Here is a 22,574-nt window from a genome sequence, read left to right on the forward strand (position 1 = left end):
CTAATCTCAGCACTGAGGATCGTCTCTGAGGGAGCAGAGGACGACTCCTCACAGATTAAAGACATGTTGAGCTGACATTTCAAAGTGTTTCCCCAAACTTATGTGCATGAGTCAGTGGAGCTTAAAGAGTCACTCAGAGGAGAAAGTCAGATGTCTCCTGCTTTTAGTTTAGAGGCCTGAAGACCAGCGGAGGAAATATCCTGTTTTATTCCCCACTCCCCCAACCCAAAGGCCTGAGGGGTGCATTGAAAATATAGCAATCCATCTTTCCTTCATAGTCTCCCTCATCTTTACCAGTTTGTTTCCTCCTGCCTTGAGGGCTGGGGATGAAGTGATCTCTTTCACTTTTCCCAGTTCTTCTCAAATGGTCCTCCCTCCCTTTTATATTTCCTCCTCCTCGTTTTCTTGCAACTGCTGCTTACCTCCTTCTTACCCTCACCATGGTTTCCTTCCGCCTTCATTTTCTCCCCCCGTGCCATTTACCTATAAATACTGTCTCCCACTCTCTCTTCTCCATGTCTTCAAAGACAAAGCTGTTGACGTTATCTTGTTAAAGTTGAAGGCGCTGCTGATTGGCTCGTAGGTTTGAGGAGACGTTCTACTTTCTTTTTTGAGGTCTTTTGCACTATACTGTAACACCGCCAATGTAAATGACTGGTTTGAATTATGGATTTTTGAACATTTGGAGTTAAAAAATCCAAATTATGAGTTAGAAAATCGAAATGGTTTGTTAAAAAATTAGAACGATCAGATAGAACATTTAAATGATGTGATAGTTTAGTTAAAAACAAAATGATCTGGTATAATGTCAAAATGATGAGATTTAAAGAGTATACATTCTGAGCTTAAAACGTCAAAATTATGTGATAAATAATTTACATTAGGAGATTTAAAAAAATAATTCATTGTGTCAGTATATTTAGGTGAATTGCATTAATTGCAATCAAAGCCTATGTTTGTGTTTTTAAGTTTGTAATCCTATATTCAATAAAGTACATTTATATTTAAATGCAGTTATTTTTTAGATATACAGTACATGCTTGTATTTATTTTAAACACAGTTTAAAACACAGTGTTTTCCACATAAGCAATACTTATATAACGAACGCGTCCACACGATGTGTGTGTGTTTCAGTCTTTTCCAGGCAACAGTAATGCAGACAGCGTGGTTCAGTACAAACTGCAGCAGCCGGCCATCGCTCGCTTCCTCCGCCTCATTCCTCTGGACCGGAACCCCAGCGGGAGGATCGGACTCCGGCTGGAGGCCTACGGGTGTCCTTACAGTAAGTCCTGTTATTGTACTCAATGGACTCTCTTGAGATGTTGCACAGCTAAACAAAACAACACTCTGGACTCACTGCACTGGTTTCATTTTTAATTACCCGGTGAGTTTGTTTACTCTCCTCCGGAGACATCGAGTTTGCATGGAGGATATAGCAACAACTGAGCCATCAGATCAGAGAAGGACTCAACACATTAAATCTGGTACATGTCGCACCAATTATTGTTCTTGTCTTTACTCACAGGCACAAAAAACCACAAATGCTCCCTGGTCGCCTTTTCCTGGAAACATTTTTCCTTTTTCACAACTACTTAACACTCTCGTCTCTGATTTTAACCATTAAAACAACACGTAACGCACAAAACACAACGCGCTTCAACAGATTCTCAGATCGCACAACATATTGACGCATCAATATGATTGCATCAACCCAATGAACTAAACACACATCCCGCAAAAAAAAAACATGTGTTCGTCCTTTCTCCCATTCTGTGTTGAAATTACACTACAGTTTAATTTATCAGCAATTTCTCCATTGGCAGAGAGAAAAATAAATGTGTTTTCTTATTTGAGTCAATAAACATATTAATAGTGTGAATGAATTGATCCATCTATCCAAAAAAAATTGCAAATACACGTTTAGGATGAGCATCACTCTCCATGCACTGAATATGACTCGTCCTCATCTTCTTCATCCTCGTCACGACTCGTTTGAAGAAGCAGGTCTTGGTAATATTGCGTCCTCTCAGCATTAGCTCCCTGCTGTGTCGCTGCCCTCATTTCTGTCCACACAGCTGGTTTTTCACTGTATTGTCCCTCATAAGAAACGCACCACACGCATTGGAAATCAAAAACAACTCCACACATTTGCATATATGCTCAAATACATTAATCAAACAGTGAATATTAATATTGCGACCAGGATTTCCATATGGGCTGTGTCTCGTATTTTATTACAAATAACACAGGTTTCAAAAGGTTTGTCTTTATCGTACAACCGTGGATTTCCCAAGTAGTAATTTAAGTATTTATATATTTTATCCAATGTTTCCCGCAGAATTATACATTATACACAAAGTACAGCTGAAGTTAAAGGTTAAGGGACTTTTGTTTTTTGAGGTATTTGGTCCTAAACCAAAGTATCGGACAAATTGAGTGGTAAAGTTAATTGATTTCATCCTCTGGAGACCATGACTGTCTGTATATTTCCTTTATTTACTGTAAAGATAGTAGAATTAACAGAAAATTCTTACAGAAAGTTATGCCTATAGCTTCATATTTTGAGAGGATAATGTTGATACCCGTTCAGTTGGCCCTGCACTCATGTGGCCTTGATATACTTCATACATTTAGAGGTCCAGACGACGGTGTACCGAAGCAACATAACACTCCCGGCATTCATTCATTATATTAGTTCACCGAGTGGAAAGATGATTTATGATGAAAAACATTTTGCGCCCCTTAAAACGGTGTCCCCTCTGGAAGAAGATGGATTACGGGACACATTAAAAAGATGGATTTTGACAAATAGCCTGCAGTGATTTGGAAATATTCTCAAGTTATCTGAGAACGCAGCAGATAAATTATTGTAATATGTTTATCGGTCGGCGGAGGAGTCACATGGTTTTTCTAATAACTAATGTAGCGTGCACAGCAGAATCCTCCTTGGCAAAACACTGATCCCTGCACACTGCAGGGAGCTGAAATATAGCAATGTTTTACTTTTTTGGGAGAAATGTAAACGTGAAGAGTCAAAGCTTTTTTTCTGAAGGATTTTATTGTTATTGTTTTTAAGTAAAGTGAAAGCAAAAATCTTTCTCAGAACACAAAAAGTCAGTTTTTATTTTTTTTACCGTTTAAAGTATTTCAGCCCACGCTCCTTCTGGGGAAATTGAAGTTCAGTCACTTCTGGGTTTGACAGTTGAAGAAGCTGCGATCAATATTTCTTTCTGTATTGACGATAACTCGTGACTGATGTTGTCTCGTCCTTCAGCTCATTGTCACACAGCACACAACACTTCAGATTCGCTGCTTCGTCACCATCATTTCCATCTGCGGCAGGCAGGCAGATGTTTTTCAGCTTCACACCAGCCACAGCGCCCAATCGAACCAGCCCCCCCCCCCCTACTTTCCTGGACTCTTGCTCGGACCACACCCTTCTTCAAACTGGACCTTAATTTGGATTTCTATCTTTTTTTTCTACGTTTTTCTACGTCAGTCTAGAGGTGAAAAACACTACCAGCCGCATGCTTTTGCGACTATAAACCACTATTTGCGACATCAACTTTATAAGGAGGCGCCCCGACTGGTTTAATGGACTAAGAGTCTGCTCATCCAAAGACTACAACCGTAATCACTTTTTGCACATAATGTATACTTGAGAGGTTAATAGCTTCTCGGTTGCTGGATTGAACACAAAAGTAAACACACACCTGATTAATGTTCTCGCTGCACAACTTTTCAGACTGAATGTGTCGCCAGCTGTAGGATGGAGAGTAGGCTACAAGTTACGAGTCGTAAACCAGCACCGATCCATTCATTCTAATCACATGAAACATAAGGACCGGACAGCTTGTTGTCAAAGTGTCCGTGTGATGCTGAACTGTGTCACCTGAGCCCAAATCCCCCGTCGAGCAAGTGAGACCATGCAGGGAAATGTAATAATGAAAAGGGATAAATTGAGTCGTACACTCTGCCGCGATCATATCAATCATATCAATATGCGATGCCAACCGAGATCACATCAACCGAATTCAAGTCCAGATGTCGGAGGATGTTGTGTTTCTTTGGTAGTGTTTTTTCATTGTGAAGTCTTTGACTCCTCTTGTGTGCGTTTTGTCTTTCAGCCTCTGATGTCGTGAGCTTTGGCGGTGGCAGCAGCGGTCTGGTGTCCAGGTTGAGTCCCGGGCCGCGGCGTACGTCCAGAGAGGTCGTCTCCATGAAGTTTAAAACCCTGAGGAATTCTGGGACACTGCTGCACGCGGAGGGAGAGGGAGGACTCGGCTTCAGCCTGGAGCTGGAGCGAGGGAAGCTGCTGCTGCTGCTCAGACGAGGTACAACACAACACATGCGTACAAACCCGCTGAACTAAAACCCTCCCTAACAACCTCTTTATTCAGATGACAACACTGTGAAGTAAAACAATGGGACGCAGCAAATGGCTCTCCAAACAACTCCAGTATACCAGAAGAAGAAATGTATTTGTAATGCATTAATTGACTAAATTTAGCATTTCAAAAATAATTTTAATTGAATTGGTGCCTGTTTGAAAGCTTCTGCATCCATTTCTTTTTTTAAATTTCTTTAGTATGCCGTGAGAAGATTAAGGAGCCTGCGAGTATAGATAAATGTATATATAAAGATGTATTATATTATAATATTAAGATATAGTGTGTTCTCTTATCGTTCCAACGTCTTTGTTTACTCATGCAGACTGGAGTGACGTTGTGCGTCAAATTTCCATTAAAAAAAAACCTTGACAGTTTGGATCAGCGAAGAGATATTTGGTTCTTTGGAGAACGTCCGTGTGAGGTTGTTGACAATATGAAGCCCCCTGAGATAACTTTAGATTGGTTGTGGTTGGGTGGGATGGACGACACGCACGCTGCCGCCCGATTGGTTTAAATCGTGGCCCACGCTCCGCTGCTGCATCTCAAGTCTAGTTGCAGACATGATGGATGGTTCCCGTCCACTGTAGCATGTGTTAGGGTGGGACTCTGCAAGATGTGTGTGTGTGTGTGTGTGTGTGTGTATGTGTGTGTGTTTGTGTGTGTGTGTGTGTGTTAAAAGTGTTAAATCCAGAGGTTGCCATGCTGAATCATCACCATATGGCTCACCTCTCATCAGAAACCCCACCTGGCTGCTGAAATACATTCATCCCTCCATCTAGTTCACTTTCTGCATTTCATATCTCCCAAAGCCCCCCCACCTCCTCCTCTTTCTCTTTCCTTCTGTCCATCCTTATCTTCCTCCATCCACTCCTCCATCATATGTCTATCCTACCTTTTCATCCGTCTGCATCCCACGTCCCTCCGCCCCTTCTCTCTTTCCTCCATCTCAGGATGCAAACTTGTGAAACGATGACGGCACGTCCTTAAAGAAAATGTAAAGAAATGTAAATGTAAGAATCCTTTTTTCTAAAGACCCGGACGTCTGACGAGCGTCTATGTCTCCCTGACAAGTGGACCGCCTCGTCCCCTTTAGGAAGACACACTGTGTCACCTTCAAGGAAAACACTGTCGCTGTAACACTCAACTCACGTGGGATTTAACCGTAGATAAGACGTAGTCATGGTGACGTCCCACGTTGGTTTGTGGATTGCCGTTTTCGAAGAATCGAGTTTGCCGATTTCGCTGTCGCCATCTTGAATTACGGCCGTCACCATGTAGTTGTTTTATTTCGAAAACAATGAATGGAAGTTACCATATCTGGTCAATTGCTACCCTAAAGCATACCCTGCTTTATGGTCTGTTTGACACTAAAATGAGCATCATTTACTAAATGAACATCATGCTGTATTGAAGAAGACTTAAATCTAGAGATTGAGACATAAACTCATGTTTACAATGTTTACTGAGGAAATACATCGTGAGAGAAGTAGTCATTTTCTCATAGACTTCTATACAACCAGAAGAGTCGCCCCCTGGTGGACATTAGAGAGAAGGCAAGTTTTAAAACACTTTCACATGTTTTTTTTACTGAGGGCTGTTCCCCTTTAAACTGATTCTGTCTCATCTTTTAGAACAGTAGCTCAGAACATCACTGAAAACCACAAACAAAATCTTCTTCTTCTTCTTCGTCTGTTCCTTTCTATTCCTCTGTACAAGACTCTTCCTTTCTGTTGTAAATACTGTTGTTGTCTCCATAGATCTCACTGCTATATAATTTGTTCCACATCAGAAGAGGCCATTTGCCTCTCAGCTGCACCCTCTTTATTCTCTCTCTCTGTCGCTGACAACATGCACACCCTTTGATATTCCCCCCATCAACCAATCTTTTCCATTGTCCTCTTCCTTTATTGTTGTGTCTCCGTGTTTCAAACATGCAACGCGATTCGTGGCCAATCTTCCCTCCATGTCCTTGAGCCCTTTTCAGTTCCGTGTCCTTCAACTTTCTGTCTTGTATTTTCCACTTTATTTCTCTCTCTCTCTCTCTTGTTCTGCATGACTTTTTTGTAGGTTCCACAGTGTGATTCAGGTCATCCGCTGTGTGCATTGATGCACCGTCTGCTCTGCTCTGTTAACACTAACACACCTCCAGATTTATTTTTCATTTCAACATTTCTATACAAGTGTACACCAACGTCATATTGCGTTAACCGCTACAAAACCACATTACTGCATTACAGAAAATGATTCGTGACCATCAAAAACAAACGTAGTCCTTTAGAAAAAAAAATGCAATAACTCTAAATGTAATTGACAAAGCAGTTTGGTGATACGGTAACATTATTTTTAGACCGGGCTGCTTAAGGAAAGCATGTTTCTTCTCCAACTGAGGAATTGGAAAGGAGGATTTTTGCTCAGCTTGTTCAGTTGTAATTTTTGGGAGTTTTTTCTAAATGTGTCATTTGTCCGCCATGCATTTCAAAGTGATACGTTTCTCCAAACATCAAGTTGTGATATTATACTTGAAACGGGATTTTATGCAGACGTTGATAACGTAGTTGTTTCAAAGACATTTGAAGACTCATTTAAAGGATAAGTCAGAGTGTAGATTCGGTCAAAATACCAGAAGGCAACTCGGCTCTTCCGCTCGGATCACAACATTTGTTTTTATGACTAAAATGACCCACTTTGAACACAATTGTCTGCATGGAAAGCGTCGGGGCTTCCAGAGAACCTGCTGACTACTTACATTCACGCTCTCACGTGGTGAATAAAAGGTCGAGATCGTACGTTGCAGTCACCTCACTCTGCTGCACAGCAGGCGTTGGTGGACAAAACTGCAGCACGTATCAAATCACCACACAATAAAGGTATACATTAAAATATCGAAAAATATGCTGCGTTGGAAGAAAAAAACTTCTCTAAGAAAATGGACACTTGGCTGCTGTGGCTCTTTAGCCGATGCAGGTTATGACTCCCTTGTGGCATGTTTGGCTTCATAGTGGAACAATAAGCAGATATCGTTGAATTAACACTTGCATTTAACACTAGTTTACTTTATCCAAGTCAATATCTCCACTTTCAGTTGCTTTTGTCAAGCACATCATGATTCTGCATGTTGATTTCTTTTGTGTTGGACCCAGAAGAAGTTACTGTAACTACTGTCACATTTAAAAAAAATCTTTTTTCTACAATTTGTCCAGTGAAGAATTGTCTCTCTCGTCAGATCTTCAGATTTGAGCCTAATATGTGACGGGCATTGCTTACCGGTGTAAGCAATGCCCGCCTGTCAGTATCTCTCTCCATATTCATTTTTTGAGCTAGTTTTTACACTTTATTCAGTAAATATTTATTCTTGCCTGTATAAAGCTATGCAGCCTGAGTCTGTTGGCCACCTGACAGCTCCAGCAACGGTTTGCTCTCTTGCTCATGGGTACATGTAGTTTAAACTAAGTGTATTGTAATATCTGCAAATTGTAACTGAAGGCGCACATTGTGTCTCTTCTCCCTTTGTAGCATTGCATGGGATGGGTTAGCATTGGAGCAATGTCATTCTGCTGTTGGCCAAAAACGCTGCTCTGTAATTGAATAGGCCAAAATTACGAATGAGAGTTTTTTTAAATCTGTACAGCATACGACATCCTCTTTCCCAGGATCCTTTACATCGGTACAGAGAAAAAACCTTTAACAGGGAGAAAAAAGGAAGAAACCCTCGGGGGGAGCAACAGAGGAGGATCCCTCTCTCAGGAGGGACAGAAGAATAGATGTCATGTGTACAGAATGAACAACGTGATAGAATTACAACACAGTCAATGCACAAGATATCAATGATTTACGTAACGAGAGCAGAAAGCAGAATAATGATGGAACAAATGATGACTTATAACAATAACAGCAGCAGTGGATATAATAGGATAATAATGATAAGAACATATTGATAACATTAATGGGAGCAATTCGGGGAAAAAACATGGCCACGTGTTCAAGTTGCACTTTTGCTGGTGAGAAATAAGCCACAAAAGCTGCGTAATCGTGCGTCATCTATATATCCGTAAACAACATGTCACGCCGTTATTACGATACCTCCAATGGTTCCCCCCGATTAGAGGTGTGTGGCAAAAGTAATAAGCTCATTGTGAGGTATAGCTAGGCATTGTGACTGAGGTCATTTGTTACTTTAATTGGCCCATTTCATCACAAAATGATTGAACAGCATCATCAAATGTGTCTCTAGCGCATCATAAGTAATTGACATTTCATCAACACAGGCCACGTTGACAGCTCGTTAGGGCAGAGATTCAACCGGTTCTATTTTACAATTAAAAATGATACCAAAGTGTCCGTCACGATAATTGATTCTCTTACGCCAGACACATTTGACAGAATTGATCTCAAGAATGTGATCTGTTTTTTAAGTAAGCAGAGAAGAGAGATCTGAAATGCAAAACAATCGGCAGAAGTGATTGTTATTCCGTGCGCAGAACAAAATACAAAGTAAACTTTTTAAGGATGAAAGCTAAAGTCACGTGGAACCCAAAACATGCAAGATGGCCGGATAATAAACACAGCCTTTTATGAGCCCTGTAAACTTGTAGCTTTTCTTCTTCTTTCTTCTGCTATTCGGTGCAGAATTGAACGAACTAGCTGATTATTAACACAACGATATCTACTGTAACAAAGGTCAGTGATGACGGAACGGTTCGACATTCTCAAACTCCTTTCTCTCCACCGCCAAAAAGGGAAAAATGGTTATTAATAAATATTGGTACCAGTCGAGCTATATCCTATTTGTTTGGCCTCATTGATTCCTGCTTTCTCTTTTCAGTCATTCACACACACGGTAATCAAATCATCCCTCCAGCTTAAGGCCACTCCTCCTCTCTTCTCCACCTCCGACAACATCATAATTGTTCCAATAAGCAATCCCAATTTAATACATCTGATTTGTTTGCAAGTCTCTCATATTGATCTCTGTCTCTCTCTCTCTCTGTGTCTCTCTCTCTCTGTGTCTCTCTCTCTCTCTCTCTCTCTCTGTGTCTCTCTCTCTCTCTCTCTGTATATCTCTCTCTATGTCTCTCTCTCTCCAGGTCTGCATCCAAAGTAGTTTTTTCTCATCCGAGCTGCACACAAATAAACCGGCTGCATTATCAGAAATACATTTGTCCATCATCTTCAAACTGTCTCTCCTTCTCTCTTTGAAGTCGGAGTCGTCTCTCCCTAAAGAATATCTAATACATTTTTAATAGATCACTGTGTGAGCGGCTCTTTCTCTCAGCAAAAAAACACAACAAAAAACACAAAGTTTCTCCTCCAGTAGTTTCTGGGGACAGATCCACTTGTTTTGGACCCGCTGGTGCTCATCAATCATTAATGATGTCTCGCTGTGTTTCCTTTGCACTTTTTTCTTTTGGGGCATTATCGTGTATTTTTGCGTCAGTTCTCTGTGCGCGTGCAGAGATATTGTCGTCCCTAACGTGACGAGAGATGGCGACCTCGCCTTGATCCTCTCCGTGGGATACCGAGATAAAGAGAAATATTTTCGGCACGACATGGTCGCTGGTGCGTTCGTAGCCGTCGTGTCAGACTGTTGGGAAGAAGCAGGTCAGGTAGACAACAAACAACAGACAACAGACAAACAAACAGGTCCGATAACGAAGGAGAGAAAAGGGACAAAACAACAGGACTAAAAAAAGAAGATAGACGAGCTGCTGTTATGCTCAATAGAAAGCAAACCTTCTTTGCTTATTAAATATTCAGAATAACAAACTTGATAACTCTGAAGTCAAATAACTTGGAACGTTTTATCTCGTCTTGTTTTTTTGTTTTTTTTGTTGATGAAAAAGTTTGTGATTAGTCCTCTTTGTGCCCGTCGGCTTCATCTCTCTTCTTTCTCACCTTCATCCTCCTCCTTTTGCCCCACACCTTCATCCTCCCTGTCGCCACCCCTCCTTCTTTACTCCTCCTTCACTCTCTCTTCCCTCCTTGTCACCTGACTTTCTCCTGATCTTCCATGTTCCCCCTCTTTCTTCTCGTCCACCTGTATACCCTCTATCTCCCCTCCCTTTTCTTCTCTGCCACGCCTTCGCCACCTCAACGTCCTTCGCCTTCTTTCTCTTTGTCACCTCCCTCTTCCTTCTTTCTTTCTCGTCCGTTCTCATCCTCCTCCTCCTCGTCCTTTTCAGGTGATTCTTCCTCTGAGCCTCGGCGTCTCGCGTCCCTCGGCAGCCTGTTGGATGACCAGCATTGGCACCTTTTAGCAGTGGAGCGGCGCAGCACTCACCTCAACCTCACCGTGGACAAACACACGGAGAGGGTTCAAATCCCCGCAGAGTTCAGCCGCTGGGACATCGAGCAGGTGGAGGGCACGGAAACACACCTACACAAACACAATATATACTGTATGCATGTGCATTTTCACGGCTAAAACGCTCCTTTTTGTCTCCCGTGTACAGCTGAGTGTCGGGGCAGAGGTCCAGGGCCTCGTCTCCGAGAGGGACTTTCACGGCTGCCTGGAAAACCTGCAGTACAACGGCCTCAACCTGATAGAATTAGCCAAGAACAAAGACCACAGAGTTTCTGTAATGGTGAGAACATTTCATCGTGAACACCCGGCGACATGAAATGCTCTCATTTGAACTTTTCTTCATGGTGAAAGCGTATCATCACTTGGCAATGTTAAATTTTTGGGGTTTTCAATTTGTTTATACGGTTGCTGGGAGCACATATCAGAGCCTAAATGGCAAAAAGAAAAACGACCCTGCGCATGCTCATCATCATCAAATGTATTGATCGGCTAAAAAAGACAAGTAGCTTAAAGAAAGGGAGATCCGTGGGGCAATGCAAGCCTCCGATACTTTCGTGGCACGAAATAATTTTTTGTATTCCTCCGAGGTGATGATGACAGATGGCGTTTGTCATCTGGGAGGGAAAGCGAGCAGCTTTGATGTTCAGCTCTTCAAACTCCCAGCTCATCATTTCTGAGAGAGAATATGGCATCAATAGCCGGAGCAGGCGCCAACAAAAATATAAAATCTGCAGGCGGAATGTGTCGCTGATAAAAGATTCTGCTTGCTGTTGTTTTGTGACTTACTCATTACAAGAGGTGCTGAGATTCCCCTGAGCCCATCCCTCGCATGCGTTATAGATGAGGAGGCGCGTGTCCACGTGCAGGGTTCACGACGTGTCAATTGGCTGCTTGCTGGTTGGTGAAGCTGACGAGCGCCTGAAGAGGACGGCGATGAGAGGACAAAGGAGTGTGGACTTTCAGTAGAGCCCCCTCGTCTTCATCACGAGGACCGTTTAGATGTTTCTACAGCGACAATAAGTGGATGGAGAGAAGTGGAGAGCGGAGCTGAACCGTTTCTAATAAACCGTCTGTCGTTGCCTTCAGGGACCGGAGAGATTAAGAAATACAGGTTCAGAGATTCACACGCATGGCTGAAGATCTAATAGAGGCTATTAGTTGGAGTCATTTTTATTATAGAGACCACTTTTGGCCATTATTAAAGGTATGATAACCAAATGAAGTGGCGCTTTAAATGATGTGTGGGTGTTTAAGTGTGTGAGGGGGACTTTGGGGTGTACGGTGTGTTAGTGAATGGCCTTTGGGGGATTTTACTGCTCACTTTTTACTTTATATGTTGCAGATGCGCCGCATCCTCCACCACCAACGTCTATATATCACTTTAACAGCTCCACAAAGGGCTTTTAGATGTCATCTATGTTTCCGGAGCATTATAAAGATAGCGGCCTGATATTCCCAGCAGAGAGCTGGGACTATAATATATAACTGCTGCAGCCTTTGCAATGGACCCGGTGTCATTATCACTACTCAAAACAATGGGCCGCAATGGAAAAGTCTACGCAGCACTGTTCACATTCATACCCACCGTCCTCCACACCTGTCGGGTGACATTGGTATTTCTCAGTTTGCAATCATGGCTTTTATTCTCAAGGAGACTTGCTGATGAGATCAAGTGACACCAGGTCACGTCGGCACGCCCTCTTCAGCTGATTAATATTCATGTTTAATGTTGTTTAATCTCTCTTGTAATCGTTTATTTCTGTCCCACCTCGTCTCTCTCTCTCCCTCTCTCTCTCTCTCTCGCTCAGGGCAATGTGACCTTTTCGTGTGCTGAGTCGGTTTTCGTCGCCGTGACGTTCCCGGGCCCCCAGAGCTTCCTCCAGTTGCCGGGGGCGAGGGCGTCCTCGTCGGGGGGCGTGTCCGTTGGGTTCCAGTTCAGGACGTGGAACAAGGCGGGGCTTCTGCTCACCTTTGACCTGCCACAGGAAGGGGGCGTGGTCTGGCTGTACCTCAGCGAGGCCAGACTGCGGCTGCAGATCCATAAAGCCGGCAGGGCGCTGCTGGAGCTCAGTGCAGGTTGGACTAACTAAAATGTATTTGTAACCCCCGAGCTCGTGTTACCAATACCTGAAACGTGTAACCTAACATTTATAGATAAACACAATACCTATAACAAATTAAATTAACTTTAAATGAGTTGTACATCTTTCAATTCACTCTTGTTGTAAATAAATACTGAATGTAGATAGATAGATAGATAGATAGATGGATAGATGGATGGATACTTTATTAATCACTCAAGGGTAATTTGTTTTGCTACAGCAGCATTTAATATTAATGCTAATAGTTATGATGATTATCATTAAAGGTTCTGCTCTGAATGACGGTCAGTGGCATTCAGTGGATTTGACCTCCAAACAAGGTCATGTGACCATCGCTGTGGATAAAGGGGAAGGAGGCGTCGCTCACACCAGCCACTCCGTCACCGCAGGAAGTCAACTCTTCTTTGGTGGTAAGAGTGAAACAAACAATGCTGGTTATCAAACTGCCGAAGGCGGCATTCACCGAGCTGGTGAAGTTCTTCAGCATCGACGATACTTTGAATTAGTATTCAAGATTCAACGACGTGTTGCTGTGGTTCTGTTTTTATATTTCTATTTGATTTTTCACGTTTTTAGGCATTTTACCAAAATGATTAATTTAATATCCCTCATTTATGAATTATTTTATTTACTGCCTTTCTTTTTTCCGATCTATTCCGATTATATCTGGAATTAAAGTAGCACTTTAATAGCACTAAAAATGACTCGTTCTTGAAGAAATTGTACTTTCTTGATTCTTGTCGTTCTGAGTTTGCACTTATTGTACGTCGCTTTGGATAAAAGCAGCAAAGCGGCAGCTAAATGAAATGTAATGTAATAATAACATCAAGACCCGGACTGTCAGTCAATGCCACCCACCAAACCTTTATATTATTCATACAAGTTATTAACTTTTCAGCTAACTTAGTTAAAATTGTGTCTTTTCATATCCATAGACGCTGTAACATTTTCTTACAACACCTTCATAATTAAAACTATAGTTGCAGTAAATACAGGAATCATGTCTGTTCACTGTGGCGTTTCTTTACTGTACAGAACAGCTGTTGTCTCACCGCGACAGCTGTTTGCTTGAGTCAAATTTAGCTCGCGGCTGTTTTATAATGAAAGTTATGAGGTTTGCTTCATCTTCCCCTCTCTCTTTTTTTTTCCTCTCAATTTTCTATCGCTTCCTTTCTCACTCCTCTTTCTCCTCCTGTTGGATTTCCTCTCTTCATTCCCTCAAGTCTTTTTCTTTCCTTCTCCACTGGCCTCCTTTTCTCAAATCTCATCTCTTTTGTTCGCTCTTTGCTCATATTACAGTCCAGGCATGTCCTCGAACTGCCTTCGGCCTTTTAGCATCACACACACAGACACACACTGACACAGTTTACACATTAAATGGATGACTAAGAAATAAAATAACTATATTAATTTGATGCTTGTGTGTCTTAACTCCTATAGAACATTGTCCACGGTGCACATTATTAACCCCTCCAGTAAATAAATGTGTTTTTATTCTAAACTCCCAGTGTATTCCACGTTTAACTCTGACGTATCTTCCACTTCCACAGGTTGTCCTGCTGAAGAAGACGGTCAGAGCTGCAGGAATCCCTTCAGCCTCTTTCAGGGCTGCATGCGTCTCCTCAGCGTGGAGAACCAGCCGGTGGACCTGATTATGGTGCAGCAAAGACTCCTGGGAAACTACAGCCACCTGCAGATCGATATGTGTGGCATCATCGACAGGTCAGAACCACCGAAATCCTGCTCACCGGCCTCCCATAAGACCGGCATTCGGCCCACGCTGCCGTCACTGAGCAGCTATGCGTCAGTCGTTCCTGAGACCGGAGATGAGCGGTCGTGTGCAACTCCGGCCGTGAAATGTAACAGGTGTCCCCACTGATCACCTGGTGTTCTCAATGTCTGCAGGCTTCAGCTTCACATTGTGTGCCATCTGGAAGTGATCACTATAAAACATTTGGCACAGATTTACATTTTTTTTTTATGCTCTTTGTGGAGAAAAAAAGGTCTTTATAGTCTTCAGTAATATATGATAGTTTTTTACACCCAGCAATAAACACTCTCCGGCCAGGTGTTGGATCCATTGCATCTTAACCTCTCATCCTCTCATCCTGGCGATATGTTTTGAAACCATTTTTTTCTTCACTTCAACCAGCTAATCCAGATAATCAAACACAATAGTTGTCTTATTGGTGTATAAGCAGCATGTTGAAATATGATTTGACTTCACAATTTTAGCCAATGACAACATTTTGGAGAGGCTTATGCAAAGCATTGCAGCACAATGTAATGTGTATATTACATGGCTACTGAATGATAAAATGAAATGCTGTTTTCTGAGAGTTTTCTGAGCGGCTGTGAAGACCACCTTCAGCCTTACACGTTATCTCTTCTCTTTTATTTAGTCATATGGTCAGTTTTCTAGAGCTTTTTATTTCTTTTTGTCTTTAATTTACTTACTTTAGAAACTGTTTCATTCACCTTTTACATCATTCACCTTTTACATCATCTGTTTTATATCTGTGAAAAAGACCCATCTGAGAAAATGACACCGGTGTAAATCAAACCGTAGAAGAAGAGATTCTACACACAATGAAGTAAATTGGTAGTCAAACATGTACAAGCATTATGATTATGATTACTAAATACATGAGATGTCATGTGACCCTTCCACTGTTGACAACATGCAGCACTTTGTACATAGGAGTTCTCAGCTACCAGGAGAGGGGATCGATTGCCCATTGGATCTTAACCACTCGGCCATCCTGGTTATTTTTTTATGAAGTTAGAGGAAATAAATAATCTAATATTTGCAATCCTGCTCCGTCCTTTTAAGACACAACTGTTGCAGAAGTCATTCATTTGTGAGGTGAAGGTGCAAGTCGTTAGATCAATAAAGATTTGAAATGCACACAAACAATTGGAAGCATCCTTTCGCACTCATAGCATTTCCATTAATGAATGGATGAATATTATTCATGAGAGACCAAAAGGGTGAAATAATCCCTGGCCGCCCTGTTTGTATAATTCCTCCTGATATCTGACAAATCAAAAATTCGTTTTTTCTCTCTGATCTATTATTATTCTCACTTGATAATCTCCCTTGTTGTTATGAATCATCAGCTTTAAAACGAGCCTCTTTCAATTAGCAACACGATGATAACTGCAGTGTTAAAGCAGCAAACTTCCAATGTATTGTTTTCAATTCTCTGTTGATAGCAAGACTTTCATCAATTGTGAAAATCCAAAGTTATATAACTGAAACCATATTGCAAGCATGGCTATAGACGCAATATGTTATAATAAAAGATGCTGCCAAACCAATTGGCTGCAGTCTCAGTATCACACTTCAGACAATTAAAGAAACATAAACCAGCAGACTCATATATATATATATATCGGTAATTGCTTATAAGTTGTTAAAAGAAATATCTTGTGTGTTTATTTTTTCGATCTTGGGTCTTAAGTCCAACGCCTTAACCACTCGGCCATCCTGGTGATGATTTGTACTTATCGAATCATGTCAATCAAAAAATGTCCGTTGTGAATCACTCTCACCAAAAAAATGGCAACACACCAAAAGTAGGATTGGAACCCACGTGGCCTTGTGTCCATTGCATTTGTGAAATATTTCAGTAATTGCTTATAAGTTGTTAAAAGAAAAATCTCTCTGTATTTATTATTATATATAACAGGAGTGGGGTTCGAACCCACGAGGGCATCTGCTCATTGGGTCTTGAGTCCAACGCCTTAACCACTCGGCCATCCTGGTGCAGATTTGTACTTATTAAGTGATGCCAATCAAAATATGTCCGTTGTGAATCACTCTCACCAAAAAAATGGCAACACACCAAAAGTAGGATTGGAACCCACGTGGCCTTGTGTCCATTGCATTTGTGAAATATTTCAGTAATTGCTTATTAGTTGTTAAAAGACATATCTTGCATATTTATTTTTTCGATTCTTATCCAGCAGAATTCTGTTCTTCTCGGAGACAGGTTTAAATCCAACCTTGCATACAAGTAGTACAGGATTATGCGCAGAAGTCGTAGTAAAGTGGAAACTGTCAAATATACCAGGAGTGGGGTTCGAACCCACGAGGGCATCTGCCCAAAGGGTCTTAAGTCCAACGCCTTAACCACTCAGGCGTCCTGGTGATGATTTGTACTTATTGAATCATGTCAATCAAAAAATGTCCGTTGTGAATCACTCTCATCAAAAATATTGCAACACACCAAAAGTAGGATTGGAACCCACGTGGCCTTGTGTCCATCGCACTTGTGAAATCTGTCGGTAATTGCTTATAAGTTGTGAAAAGACATATCTTGCGTATTTATTTTTTCGATTCTTATCCAGCAGAATTCTGTTCTTCTCGGAGACAGGTTTAAATACAACCTTGCATACAAGTAGTACAGGATTATGCGCAGAAGTCGTAGTAAAGTGGAAACTGTCAAATATACCAGGAATGGCAACGCACCAAAAGTAGGATTGGAACCCAGGTGGCCTTGTGTCCATTGCACTTGTGAAATATTTTAGTAATTGCTTATAAGTTGTTAAAAGAAATATCTTGTGTATTTATTTTTTCGAAACTTATCCAGCAGATTTCTGTTCTTCTCGGAGACAGGTTTAAATCCAACCTTCCATACAAGTAGTACAGGATTATGCGCAGAAGTCGGAGTAAAGTGGAAACTGTCAAATATACCAGGTGAGGGGTTCGAACCCAGGTGGCCTTGTGTCCATTGCACTTGTGAAATATTTTAGTAATTGCTTATAAGTTGTTAAAAGAAACATCTTGCGTATTTATTTTTTCGAAACTTATCCAGCAGATTTCTGTTCTTCTCGGAGACAGGTTTAAATCCAACCTTCCATACAAGTAGTACAGGATTATGCGCAGAAGTCGTAGTAAAGTGGAAACTGTCAAATATACCAGGAATGGCAACGCACCAAAAGTAGGATTGGAACCCAGGTGGCCTTGTGTCCATTGCACTTGTGAAATATTTTAGTAATTGCTTATAAGTTGTTAAAAGAAATATCTTGTGTTTTTATTTTTTCGAAACTTATCCAGCAGAATTCTGTTCTTCTCGGAGACAGGTTTAAATCCAACCTTCCATACAAGTAGTACAGGATTATGCCCAGAAGTCGTAGTAAAGTGGAAACTGTCAAATATACCAGGAGTGGGGTTCGAACCCACGAGGGCATCTGCCCATTGGGTCTTAAGTCCAACGCCTTAACCACTCAGCCATCCTGGTGCTGATTTGTACTTATTGAATCATGTCAATCAAAAAATGTCCGTTGTGAATCACTCTCATCAAAAATATTGCAACACACCAAAAGTAGGATTGGAACCCACGTGGCCTTGTGTCCATTGCACTTGTGAAATATTTCGGTAATTGCTTATAAGTTGTTAAAGGAAATATCTTGTGTATTTATTTTTTCAAAACTTATCCAGCAGATTTCTGTTCTTCTCGGAGTCAGGTTTAAATCCAACATTCCATACAAGTAGTACAGGATTATGCGCAGAAGTCGTAGTAAAGTGGAAACTGTCAAATATACCAGGAGTGGGGTTCAAACCCACGAGGGCATCTGCCCATTGGGTCTTAAGTCCAACGCCTTAACCACTCGGCCATCCTGGTGCTGATTTGTACTTATTGAATCATGTCAATCAAAAAATGTCCGTTGTGAATCACTCTCATCAAAAATATTGCAACACACCAAAAGTAGGATTGGAACCCACGTGGCCTTGTGTCCATTGCACTTGTGAAATATTTCGGTAATTGCTTATAAGTTGTTAAAGGAAATATCTTGTGTATTTATTTTTTCAAAACTTATCCAGCAGATTTCTGTTCTTCTCGGAGTCAGGTTTAAATCCAACATTCCATACAAGTAGTACAGGATTATGCGCAGAAGTCGTAGTAAAGTGGAAACTGTCAAATATACCAGGAGTGGGGTTCGAACCCACGAGGGCATCTGCCCATTGGGTCTTAAGTCCAACGCCTTAACCACTCGGCCAACCTGGTGATGATTTGTACTTATTGAATCATGTCAATAAAAAATTGTCCGTTGTGAATCACTCTCACCAAAAAAATGGCAACACAGCAAAAGTAGGATTGGAACCCACGTGGCCTTGTGTCTATCGCACTATTGAAATATGTCGGTAATTGCTTATGAGTTGTGAAAAGACATATCTTGCATATTTATTTTTTCGATTCTTATCCAGCAGAATTCTGTTCTTCTCGGAGACAGGTTTAAATCCAACCTTCCATACAAGTAGTACAGGATTATGCGCAGAAGTCGTAGTAAAGTGGAAACTGTCAAATATACCAGGAGTGGGGTTCGAACCCACGAGGGCATCTGCCCATTGGATCTTGAGTCCAACGCCTTAACCACTCGGCCATCCTGGTGCTGATTTGTACTTATTAAATGATGCCAATCAAAAAATGTCCGTTGTGAATCACTCTCACCAAAAAAATGGCAACACACCAAAAGTAAGATTGGAACCCACGCGGCCTTGTGTCCATTGCACTTGTGAAATATTTCGGTAATTGCTTATAAGTTGTTAAAAGAAATATCTCTTGTATTTATTTTTTCGAAACTTATCCAGCAGATTTCTGTTCTTCTCGGAGTCAGGTTTAAATCCAACCTTCCATACAAGTAGTACAGGATTATGCGCAGAAGTCGTAGTATAGTGGAAACTGTCAAATATACCAGGAGTGGGGTTCGAACCCACGAGGGCATCTGCCCATTGGGTCTTAAGTCCAACGCCTTAACCACTCGGCCATCCTGGTGCTGATTTGTACTTATTGAATCATGTCAATCAAAAAATGTCCGTTGTGAATCACTCTCACCAAAAAAATGGCAACACACCAAAAGTAGGATTGGAACCCACGCGGCCTTGTGTCCATTGCACTTGTGAAATATTTCGGTAATTGCTTATAAGTTGTTAAAAGAAATATCTCGTGTATTTATTTTTTCGAAACTTATCCAGCAGATTTCTGTTCTTCTCGGAGTCAGGTTTAAATCCAACCTTCCATACAAGTAGTACAAGATTATGCGCAGAAGTCGTAGTAAAGTGGAAACTGTCAAATATACCAGGAGTGGGGTTTGAACCCACGAGGGCATCTGCCCATTGGGTCTTAAGTCCAACGCCTTAACCACTCGGTCATCCTGGTGCTGATTTGTACTTATTGAATCATGTCAATCAAAAAATGTCCGTTGTGAATCACTCTCACCAAAAAAATGGCAACACACCAAAAGTAGGATTGGAACCCACGCGGCCTTGTGTCCATTGCACTTGTTAAATATTTCTGTAATTGCTTATTATTTGTTAAAAGAAATATCTCTCTGCATTTATTATTATATATACCAGGAGTGGGGTTCGAACCCACGAGGGCATCTGCCCATAGGGTCTTAAGTCGAACGCCTTAACCACTCGGCCATCCTGGTGCTGATTTGTACTTATTGAATCATGTCAATCAAAAAATGTCCGTTGTGAATCACTCTCATCAAAAATATTGCAACACACCAAAAGTAGGATTGGAACCCACGTGGCCTTGTGTCCATTGCACTTGTGAAATATTTCGGTAATTGCTTATAAGTTGTTAAAGGAAATATCTTGTGTATTTATTTTTTCAAAACTTATCCAGCAGATTTCTGTTCTTCTCGGAGTCAGGTTTAAATCCAACATTCCATACAAGTAGTACAGGATTATGTGCAGAAGTCGTAGTAAAGTGGAAACTGTCAAATATACCAGGAGTGGGGTTCGAACCCACGAGGGCATCTGCCCATTGGGTCTTAAGTCCAACACCTTACCCACTCGGCCATCCTGGTGATGATTTGTACTTATTGAATCATGTCAATCAAAAAATGTCCGTTGTGAATCACTCTCACCAAAAAAATGGCAACACACCAAAAGTAGGATTGGAACCCACGTGGCCTTGGGTCCATCGCACTTGTGAAATATGTCGGTAATTGCTTATAAGTTGTAAAAAGACATATCTTAAGTATTTATTTTTTCGATTCTTATCCAGCAGAATTCTGTTCTTCTCGGAGACAGGTTTAAATACAACCTTGCATACAAGTAGTACAGGATTATGCGCAGAAGTCGTAGTAAAGTGGAAACTGTCAAATATACCAGGAATGGCAACGCACCAAAAGTAGGATTGGAACCCAGGTGGCCTTGTGTCCATTGCACTTGTGAAATATTTTAGTAATTGCTTATAAGTTGTTAAAAGAAATATCTTGTGTATTTATTTTTTCGAAACTTATCCAGCAGATTTCTGTTCTTCTCGGAGACAGGTTTAAATCCAACCTTCCATACAAGTAGTACAGGATTATGCGCAGAAGTCGGAGTAAAGTGGAAACTGTCAAATATACCAGGTGAGGGGTTCGAACATACGCGGCCTTGTGTCCATTGCACTTGTTAAATATTTCTGTAATTGCTTATTATTTGTTAAAAGAAATATCTCTCTGGATTTATTATTATATATACCAGGAGTGGGGTTCGAACCCACGAGGGCATCTGCCCATTGGGTCTTAAGTCCAACGCCTTAACCACTCGGCCATCCTGGTGATGATTTGTACTTATTGAATCATGTCAATCAAAAAATGTCCGTTGTGAATCACTCTCATCAAAAATATTGCATCACACCAAAAGTAGGATTGGAACCCACGTGGCCTTGTGTCCATTGCACTTGTGAAATATTTCGGTAATTGCTTATAAGTTGTTAAAGGAAATATCTTGCGTATTTATTTTTTCAAAACTTATCCAGCAGATTTCTGTTCTTCTCGGAGTCAGGTTTAAATCCAACCTTCCATACAAGTAGTACAGGATTATGCGCAGAAGTCGTAGTAAAGTGGAAACTGTCAAATATACCAGGAGTGGGGTTCAAACCCACGAGGGCATCTGCCCATTGGGTCTTAAGTCCTACGCCTTAACCACTCGGCCATCCTGGTGATGATTTGTACTTATTTAATCATGTCAATCAAAAAATGTCCGTTGTGAATCACTCTCATCAAAAATATTGCAACACACCAAAAATAGGATTGGAACCCACGTGGCCTTGTGTCCATTGCACTTGTGAAATATTTCGGTAATTACTTATAAGTTGTTAAAAGAAATATCTTGTGTATTTATTTTTTCGAAACTTATCCAGCAGATTTCTGTTCTTCTCGGAGACAGGTTTAAATCCAACCTTCCATACAAGTAGTACAGGATTATGCCCAGAAGTCGGAGTAAAGTGGAAACTGTCAAATATACCAGGAGTGGGGTTCGAACCCACGAGGGCATCTGCCCATTGGATCTTGAGTCCAACGCCTTAACCACTCGGCCATCCTGGTGCTGATTTCTACTTATTGAATCATGTCAATCAAAAAATGTCCGTTGTGAATCACTCTCACCAAAAAAATGGCAACACATCAAAAGTTGGATTGGAACCCACGCGGCCTTGTGTCCATTGCACTTGTTAAATATTTCTGTAATTGCTTATTATTTGTTAAAAGAAATATCTCTCTGCATTTATTATTATATATACCAGGAGTGGGGTTCGAACCCACGAGGGCATCTGCCCATTGGGTCTTAAGTCCAACACCTTAACCACTCGGCCATCCTGGTGATGATTTGTACTTATTGAATCATGTCAATCAAAAAATGTCCGTTGTGAATCAATCTCATCAAAAATATTGCATCACACCAAAAGTAGGATTGGAACCCACGTGGCCTTGTGTCCATTGCACTTGTGAAATATTTCGGTAATTGCTTATAAGTTGTTAAAGGAAATATCTTG

At 41.2% G+C, this 22,574-nt stretch overlaps 13 non-coding genes and 1 pseudogene across 13 annotated transcripts; 1 reads left to right on the forward strand and 13 right to left on the reverse strand.

The window, feature by feature from the left end:
* LOC117746380 overlaps positions 1–22,574 on the forward strand; it is a 144,657-nt pseudogene that overhangs the window by 40,989 nt on the left and 81,094 nt on the right.
* Positions 16,482–16,564, reverse strand: trnal-caa. The gene has a single exon. It is a non-coding gene; the product is annotated as a tRNA-Leu (tRNA).
* trnal-uaa lies at positions 17,959–18,041 on the reverse strand. Its single transcript has one exon. It is a non-coding gene; the product is annotated as a tRNA-Leu (tRNA).
* Positions 18,343–18,425, reverse strand: trnal-uaa. The gene has a single exon. It is a non-coding gene; the product is annotated as a tRNA-Leu (tRNA).
* Positions 18,727–18,809, reverse strand: trnal-uaa. The gene has a single exon. It is a non-coding gene; the product is annotated as a tRNA-Leu (tRNA).
* On the reverse strand, positions 19,111–19,193 carry trnal-caa. The gene has a single exon. It is a non-coding gene; the product is annotated as a tRNA-Leu (tRNA).
* On the reverse strand, positions 19,495–19,577 carry trnal-uaa. The gene has a single exon. It is a non-coding gene; the product is annotated as a tRNA-Leu (tRNA).
* Positions 19,879–19,961, reverse strand: trnal-uaa. Its single transcript has one exon. It is a non-coding gene; the product is annotated as a tRNA-Leu (tRNA).
* Positions 20,153–20,235, reverse strand: trnal-uaa. Its single transcript has one exon. It is a non-coding gene; the product is annotated as a tRNA-Leu (tRNA).
* On the reverse strand, positions 20,537–20,619 carry trnal-uaa. Its single transcript has one exon. It is a non-coding gene; the product is annotated as a tRNA-Leu (tRNA).
* trnal-uaa lies at positions 21,278–21,360 on the reverse strand. The gene has a single exon. It is a non-coding gene; the product is annotated as a tRNA-Leu (tRNA).
* Positions 21,662–21,744, reverse strand: trnal-uaa. The gene has a single exon. It is a non-coding gene; the product is annotated as a tRNA-Leu (tRNA).
* Positions 22,046–22,128, reverse strand: trnal-caa. The gene has a single exon. It is a non-coding gene; the product is annotated as a tRNA-Leu (tRNA).
* Positions 22,320–22,402, reverse strand: trnal-uaa. The gene has a single exon. It is a non-coding gene; the product is annotated as a tRNA-Leu (tRNA).

Source organism: Cyclopterus lumpus, chromosome 17 (genome assembly GCF_009769545.1).
Source record: "Cyclopterus lumpus isolate fCycLum1 chromosome 17, fCycLum1.pri, whole genome shotgun sequence".
In the NCBI taxonomy this organism is placed as follows: domain Eukaryota; kingdom Metazoa; phylum Chordata; class Actinopteri; order Perciformes; family Cyclopteridae; genus Cyclopterus; species Cyclopterus lumpus.